The 8,706-nt window shown below is 45.9% G+C and overlaps 1 pseudogene; it reads left to right on the top strand.

Annotated features, from left to right (window-relative positions):
- Positions 1 to 7,492: 7,492 nt before the first annotated feature.
- On the top strand, positions 7,493 to 7,601 carry LOC116972673 (annotated as a pseudogene).
- The last annotated feature ends 1,105 nt before the right edge of the window (positions 7,602 to 8,706 follow it).

The following is an 8,706-nucleotide window of genomic DNA, read 5'->3' as shown; positions in this document are numbered from 1 at the left end:
TGGTCCAAGTCAGCATGGATTTATGAAGGGGAAATCCTGCTTGACTAATCTTCTGGAATTTTTTGAGGATGTGACAAGTAAAATGAATGAAGGAGAGACAGTGGATTTAGTGTATCTGGACTTTCGGAAAGCCTTTGATAAGTTCCCAAACAGGAGATTAGTGGGAAAAAATAGAGCACATGGTATTGGGGGTAGAGTATTGACATGGATAGATAATTGGTTGGCAGACAGGAAACAAAGAGTAGGAATAAACGGGTCCCTGTCACAATGGGAGGCAGTGGCGAGTGGAATGCCGCAAGGCTCAGTGCTGGGGCCACAGCTATTTACATTTGATACAAATATATCGACAGATGCTCCTGAACACATCATCAGTGATGTAACCTGGGGTAATTGGGTGTTTTGGGTCTTTCAACATCAGACACCCTCACCCAGGCGACCCAGCCGTGGTTGATCAGACCACGACTTGTGTTCAGGTGGCATTCGCTCCCCCCATGGACCTCCTCTCCTGATCCAGAGCCATCTCGAGGCCTTCTCCGCTGCCTCTGTGGTGTTCTTGATGGCCCTTCTCCTTGCCACTCCGTTGATGCCCAGTGCGGTGCAGGCTCGAAGGGCCGAATGGCCTACTCCTGCGCCTATGTTCTATGTTTCAAGGCTTTGTAGAGCGATTGCCCTGCAAAACCTCTGCAGCCAACCTCGATGGGCATACACCTTGCCTTCCAGCCCTGCGTGTGGCAGTCTATGACCAGCTCTTCATATTTGGCCATCTTCCTCTCGTGGGCCTTCTCCAGACGGTCCTCCCACGGCACTGTCAGTTCCAACAAGACGATGTTTTTGGTCGCCTCTGAGACCAGGAGGAAATCTGGCCTCAGGGTGGTCGTGGCAATGTGCTGTGGGAACTTCAGCTGTCTCACCAGGTCTACGGAAAGCTGCCAGTCCTGCGCAGTCGCCAGGATTCCTGACGGATTCCTGGATGCTGTGGTTCTTGGCAGCTGCACTCCGGCCTTCACGAACGTGATCATCTGGTTGGTGGGGCGTTCTCGTCTGCAGCTGCTGATTCCCATGCTGATGGCTTCTGCAATGGGTTTGAGAACGTGGTCGTGACGCCATGTGTATCGGCCCTGCCCAAGAGCCTTTGGGCAACAGCTCAGGATGTGTTCCAACGTCCCCTTGCCTGAGCATTGCGGGCAATCTGGAGAGTCCGCTTTGCCTCAGATGAAGAGGTTCGATGGGCTGGGCAGGACATCATACACTGCCTGGACCAGGAACTTGATGTGCTGTGGTTCAGCCTGTCAGAGCTCAGTCCATGTGACTTTTCGGTCCATGGCCTGCTCCCTGCTGCCTCAATCCAACTGCTCTGGTACACCTCTCCACCTCCACCACTGCCCTCACTTCCTCCTGGACCAGCCTCCGTCTCTCCTTCCGCTTGGCCTTGTCAAACTATGGAGGTGGGAAGATTCCCAGGCCTGCTCTTCCCCGAGTCACTGCTCCCACCAGGACTCTGTGGCGTATCCGTGACTCGGCTTGCAGCACGGCTTCGCCGGCTCTCCACTTCCTCCCAGTTTTCACCTCCACCCCTGCCTGAGCCACCTTAGGGTCGCTGGAGTCCCTGTACATCATCACCTCTCTGGCCCAAATCACCTTGAACTCCTCCTCCAGGGACTTCAGGGGCAGCTGGAGCTTGGTGTTATTTCCGTAAAGGGTGATGCTGCTAAGGCTCCTGGGCAGTCCCAGCCACGTTCTGAGAAAGCTGCTGACTTTCCTCTCCAATCTCTCTACGATGGATATTGGGACTTCGTAGACAAGCAGTGGCCAGAGTATCCTTGGCACGATACCATGCTGGTAAATCCATGCCTTGAACTTGCCGGGAAGCCCCGACCGATCCACTGCTCTCAACCAACTCTCCAGCTCCTGATAGGTTGCCTGGGCAGATGCTGTATCCTTCAGGCTGCTGTTAAACACCTTGCCAAGACTCTTCACTGGCCTTTCGGAGACAGTTGGGATTGGTGTCCCTTCGATGCTGAAGCGGAACCTGTCCATGACTTTGCCCTTCTTCAGCACCAGTGACCTTGATTTTCCTGGCTTAAACCCCATCCTTGCCCATCCAATCAGTTTCTCCAACCCCTGCAGGATCCACCTGCCTCCTGGCACTGACTCAGTGGTGACAGTCAGGTCATCCATGAAGGCTCTGATTGGTGGTTGGCGCATTCCTGACTTGATCCGAGGGCCCCGGCACTCTGGCTCAGCAGACTTGATGATCATGTTCATCGCCAAGGCAAAAAGGATCACAGAGATGGTGTGATGATCCCAACCTCCAGTCTGTGTCACACTGATGTTACTGACCCTGATGAGACTCTCCTGCTGAACTGGTTGTAATAGTCCAGGATGAGATCTGCCACTTGGCCTGGCACATGATGCTTGGCCATGACTGTCTAGAATGATGGATGGAATTAAAAGTAACACTAGCAAATTTACAGATGACACAAAGCTGGGTGGCAGCGTGAACTGAGAAGAGGATGCTAGGAGGTTGCAGGGTGACTTGGACAGGCTGAGTGAGTGGGCAGATACATGGCATCTGCCATGTAGATAAATGTGAGGTGGCAAGAACAAGGAGGCAGATTATTATCTCAATGGTGTCAGGTTAGGAAAAAGGGAAGTGCAACGAGACCTGGGTATCCTTGTGCACCAATCACTGAATGTAAACATGCAGGTACAACAGGCAGTGAAGAAAGCTAATGGCATGTTGGCCTTCATAATGAGAGGATTTGAGTATAAAGAGCTCCTTCTGCAGTTGTGCAGGGATCAGGTGAGATCACATCTGGTAATGTGTGCAGTTTGGTCTCCTAATTTGAGGAAGGACATCCTTGCTATTGAGGCAGTGCAGCGTAAATTCACAAGGTTATTCCCCGGGATGGTGGGACTGTCATATGAGGAAAGATTGGAAAAACTGGGCTTGTATTCACTGGAATTTAGAATGATGAGAGGGGAACATATTAAATTATAAATGGCTGAACAGGCTTGATGCAAAAAAAATGTTCCCAATGTTGGGGGAGTCCAGAACCAGGGTCCACAGTCTAAGAATAAAGGGGAGGCCATTTAAAACTGAGATGAGAAAAAAACTTTTTCACCCGGAGAGTTGTGAATTTGTGGAATTCTTTGCCACAGAAGTGGGTAGAGGCCAATTCACGGGATAAATTTAAAAGATAGTTAGATAGAACTCTTGGGGCTAGCGGAATCAAGGGATATGGGGAGAAGGCAGGCACGGGTTACTGATTGTGGATGATCAGCCAAGTTCACAATGAATAGCGGTGCTGAATGGCCTTCTCCTGCACCTATTTTCTATGTTTCTATGTTTCTAGGAAGGAGATGAGAAATTTCTTCAGTAAGAGGGTGGTGAATGTGGAATTCTTTACCACAGAATGCTGTGGAGGCCATTAGTGGATAGAGGCAGGGATAGATAGATTCTTGATCAGTACAGGTGTCAGAGATTATGGGGAGAAGGCAGGAGAATGGGATTAAGAGGCAGAGATATATCAACCATGATTGAATGGTGGAGTAGACATGATGGGCCAAATGGTTTAATTCTACTCCTATCACATGACCATTTGACCTTATGATGCCCATACACTAGCACTATCCTACACACTTGGGACAATTTACAATCTTTACCGAAATAAATTAACCTACAAACCTGTATGCCTTTGGAGTGTGGAAGGAAAACGAAGCACCCAGGGAAAACCCACGCAGTCACAGGAACTCCATCCAGACAGAACCCATAGTTAGGATCGAACCTGGGTCAAGGCAGCAACTCACTACCACTGCGTTACCATGCCGCCCCTAAGTAACCATGTTCCCAGTCGGAAGAAGGGTCCTGACCCGAAAGGTTACCAATCCATGTTCCCCAGAGATGCTACCCAACCTGCTGAGTTACTCCAGAACTTTGTGCCATTTTTTGTAAACCAACTTTGCAGGTTCTTGTTTCTGCATTGTAAACCATCATTTTTAACCATACCCAGAACCTTATCCCCAATATTAGTCAAATACAGTCACATGAGTCAATCCTTAATGAAATGACAACATTTATACAAATATAATTATACAAATATAATTTACAGAACAATATTATAAATAAAGCATCCCTTCCTTTGGTAAATTCTAAATAACTGCAACTTTGATGAACTAATTTTCTGTTTTTTTTCCTTTCTTTTTTAATTTAAATAATATTTTTATTAGAAGCATATACATATCATAATCAAAACACATTTTGTTTATCAATTATGAACTAATTTTCTACATCTGTGAAATTGCAATCATCTGCTAACATCTAAAGAATTGGTAATGGTTAACTATGGAAAATAATCAGTGGGCCAGATTTCTATGGACATTTTTTTTTAAATTACATTGCATTGTATATCCAATTTCCCAAATATGTTCTCAGCAAATGGAAAAGTGCAAATTTACTGCAATTGTCACTTCCGAGAATAGCTGAATGCTGTTGGGAACAACATAATCAAAGAAGCAATTATTAGACATTAGACAATATCCTACTGTTAGCTTTCCGTACATGACTTGAGCAGTTGAGGTATTGAAGTGCCAAAAAACAAAAGTAATTAAAACTACCAGGTCACATTCATCAGATGGGTTTGGATGACATCAAATAGCAGGGCCAAATTAGTTAGTGCCGATCTTTTCTCACCGGAGGGCATGCTTGTTCATTGAGTGTAGTTGACACAGCTGTGCTGCCAGATTAAAGGGCAAAATTCTTGTTCAAAATATAATGAAATGAATTCAGTGCAGCAACGTTTCTGAAAACTCCACTTCACAGATGAAACATTGATTGAGTCAAAAGGAAAGAGATCATCTATATAATCTAGCAGTGAAGATTACTCTGAACAAACAGGAGCATGCAAACACAATAGCAGATTATGCAGGGTTACCTTGTACACATGCTTGATTTTGATGTGTATGATGTACAGTATATAATGAAGTGTTTCTTCCAACTGCTACCCATCTTCCTTTTCACACGATGAGTGAAACGCTTACTATGCATGGTCAAATTTTAGCAGGGCACAAATGACTGAAAATTGTAATTGAGGTTTTAAAGGAACTTAAAATAATAATTGTGTAATAAGGAACTGCAGATGCTGGTTTACACCGAAGATAGACACAAAATGCTGGAGTAACTCAGCGGGACAGGCAGCATCTCTGGATAGAAATAATGGGTTACGTTTCGGGTCTAGTCCCTTCTTCAGATAAGAATTAACTTCAGAATTATTCCAGAAATAATGATTTCTCGAACAAAGCCCAGTTCAGGGCACTAAGACGCATAACTTTCCATGGCCTTAATTCTCTAAACTTCAATTTTACTTCGGAGTCACGTGAGTGACTACATGAAGAACCCGCCACTACGCACGTGTGTCATTATTGCTACACGCATTGTGAACAAGTCATTACGACGGGAGGACGTTCCTCCCAAACGGCAGGGTTGAACCTGCAACAAGTAAGGTAGGAGAACTTAGTTTCTTGACTTACCTTTTTTACAGGCAGGCTGATGAAAACTGGCTGGGGAGAGTCTGCAGCACTGCAGGCAGCCAGCAACGGCCGGGGGCACCACTATCTCCCTTAAACGGGAGCCGGAGCCGACCTCAGCTCCAGCAGGACGCCAACAGCGGTGGAGCATTCTGGAGCCGTCATTCCGACGGCTCGGACAACAGCCCCACGGACCTATACTACATGGGTCCGAGGGGCTGGAAGGTGCTGGGTTTTTCCACAGCACTAAAAATAGCGGCAGGCGGTCAGTGCCCGAGAGCACTGAGTACGCGTTGGAGCCGCTGGGCCTGGGTCGCGAGCGGCCAGTTCCCCGAGAGGACTGGACCGCGTTGGAGCACCCCAGGCCCAAGTGGAGAAGGAGCGGCACAGTGCGGGAAGCACTGCACCGCGTCTTTTAAAACTACCAGACCTGCGGCTGCGAGCGGCCAGCTCCCCGAGAGGACTGCACCGCATTGGAGCACCGCAGGCCCAAGGAGAAGGAGCGGCACAGTGCGGGAAGCACTGCACCGCGTTAAAACTGCCATACCTGCGGATTGCGAGCGGCCAGCTCCCCGAGGGACTGAACCGCGTTGGAGCACCGCAGGCTAACGGCAGTACGGGCGGCTCAGTGCTGTGAGCACTGCACCGCGCTTTGGAGCACCGCAGGCCAACGGGGATACAGGCGGCACAGTGACCGTGTACACTGCACCGCATTGGCACTGCGGGGCCTGCACCTGCGAGAACATACCGTTTTGCAGCGATGCAGGTCCAAGAAGAAATCCTCCAGTGGGTAAGTCCCATAGCAGCACCTTATACAGGGCTGTATTTCACTTCTACTATTACAGGGAAGTGTTTGAGGAAAAGACAGACTCAGGGAGAAGGAAGCAGCACCTTTTCTATAGGGCTATAATCATGCTTCTCTCTCCCCAGTAGAGTGCTGGGGTCAAGTCTAGGGCAAACCTTGGACAGGTAAACAGATGTAAGAGCTGTAACAATGAGGTGATGCCTTTTCTAAGTCACAAAGTACATAGAGTGCATTATTGGTCCTTTCCTGATAGAAATACAGGAATACTTATGTTGTGACTGAAGGATTTAGCAGTCCAAAAATTTACAAACAAATTCCATTCCCATCTGGGACGTCACACGGGACTGTCTGCCTATGTTTCAGGGGGAACAACAGTACAGCTGTGAGTAAAGCTAACTGGGAAAAGATCTACAAACCAGGTTAGAAGCCAGCATAGACCATATGTTTTCTATCTACTGCAGGGGCAAACATTAGCTGACACCATAGCTGTCACTTGCCACCGGGGATTGTAAATCCCTGAATGTACTAATCAATTTATGCATCTGGTTACATCCAACCGGGATTGACGCGGGCCTGTGTAAACCCGAAACCACCTAGCAAAATCTTTTTATTTGGGGGTGACCTATCTAGAAGGTCAAGGAGGTGGACAATGAAGCCAAACTGGAGCTCATCTAAACGTCCAAACATCATCCTCAAAGGTATCGCCCCTATGCTGGAAGATGTGTACACCCACAACACACGGCCTTGGGGATCCAGAAGAAAACAGTAAAACCAGAAGGAAGCAAGGAGGTTGGTGCGAGAAGACATCGAATAAATAACTTTTTGACACTCATATCTTAAACAGTATCCGGGGATACACAATAGAATTTTACAACACATAATCTTCTAGTCGAGCTGAAGTATCGAGAGAGGAATTTGGAGGAGAACACCAAATGGATATTGGGCTATAGTATTTGCTGATGTTTCTACACGATATGGAACACCAGATGCCGATCTACTCGTATCCAGACATAATCACCAATTACCAAATATGTCATATGGGATACAGACACTGGACATCAGCAACAGATGGGGTTTTAGCTGCATTGAAAGGGAAGAATTATTATCTACGCATTCCCTTCCTAACAAAATAGGATATGGCGCTTGACGCATCAATCATAGATCAGATCTCGGCTTTTTGGCTAAGATCAAGTATAATATCTGTTCTTATCAGTTTAAATGTCTGATATGTCCCTTATCTAGGGACCATATATTATAAAATTAAATAAATAAATAAAAATGATGGAGATTAAAAAAAAAATTTTTTTTTAAAAAGTGAAAAATAAATAATACGATATATTCGTTTTAAAGAACAGAAACCTTTTCTATTGTTAAGTATATTCGTTTTAAGAACGAAAATGGCAAGCATTGATTCAAAGGATGCTTACAATTTCAGTACCCATAACAGGTGACCACGGACGTTATTTTTATCTAATTGGATGGCTCGGCTCTAGCAGTATAGAGCACTACCTAATGTGTTTACATTAGCACCTAGGTTATTTACAAAATATGACAACCAGCCACACAATGGTAATGGCTTCTTTGGATGACATACTAATTGTGTGGAAACTTAGGACGGGCTGAACAAACGGTAACAGCCACTTAACAATTATTTGGAAACTAGGATTCATTATCCATCCAATTAAATCAAAATTAAAGCCTTCAAACTAAAGGGACTATTTGGGGTTCACCATTAACTCAGTTCCTCATGTCAGTAACTTTGCCAACAGAGGTTACAACCTTAATAGAGGCATACAGCAAAATCATTGACATGAGGATAAACCATCCATCAGACTGGTAGCAAGAATATTGGCAACATATGGTTTCCAGCCACATAATTCAGACCCTTACATTATAAAGATTTACAGAGGGCCAAAATATGAGCTCTTAAAATTAATGGTGATCATTTCAATAGAATGATGTAGCCATACAGAAGCCATATTGGAACTAAATGGTGGAAAGATAACATTGGGCATTGCTCCAATCCTATCATTGTCAGCAACCAGTCTATGCTCCTACATATGGATGCTATGCACTAGGATGGTGTGTTACCAATTCCATCTCCAGCTGTGGAGGAAGATGGAATACACAGCAAGCATCATTATTACTAACACTGGGCATAACTACCTGGAAATGTTGGGTGTTTTTTCATGGCCTAAAGCCATGTTGCTCTGGAATATATTAAACAGGTTATTAGATTATAAATTAACAACACTACTGTGGTAGCACATATCAACCACATGGGTGAAAGGGAATCTACATCATGTAACAATCTGGCCAACACAATTTGGCAACCTCATCAGGGGGGGGGGGGGGGGGGGGGGGGTACTAAGGGA

This window comes from Amblyraja radiata, chromosome 4, assembly GCF_010909765.2.
Source record: "Amblyraja radiata isolate CabotCenter1 chromosome 4, sAmbRad1.1.pri, whole genome shotgun sequence".
NCBI classification, from domain to species: domain Eukaryota; kingdom Metazoa; phylum Chordata; class Chondrichthyes; order Rajiformes; family Rajidae; genus Amblyraja; species Amblyraja radiata.
Note: the sequence above shows the minus strand (reverse complement) of the source record. Positions and strands in the feature narration are given on the sequence as shown.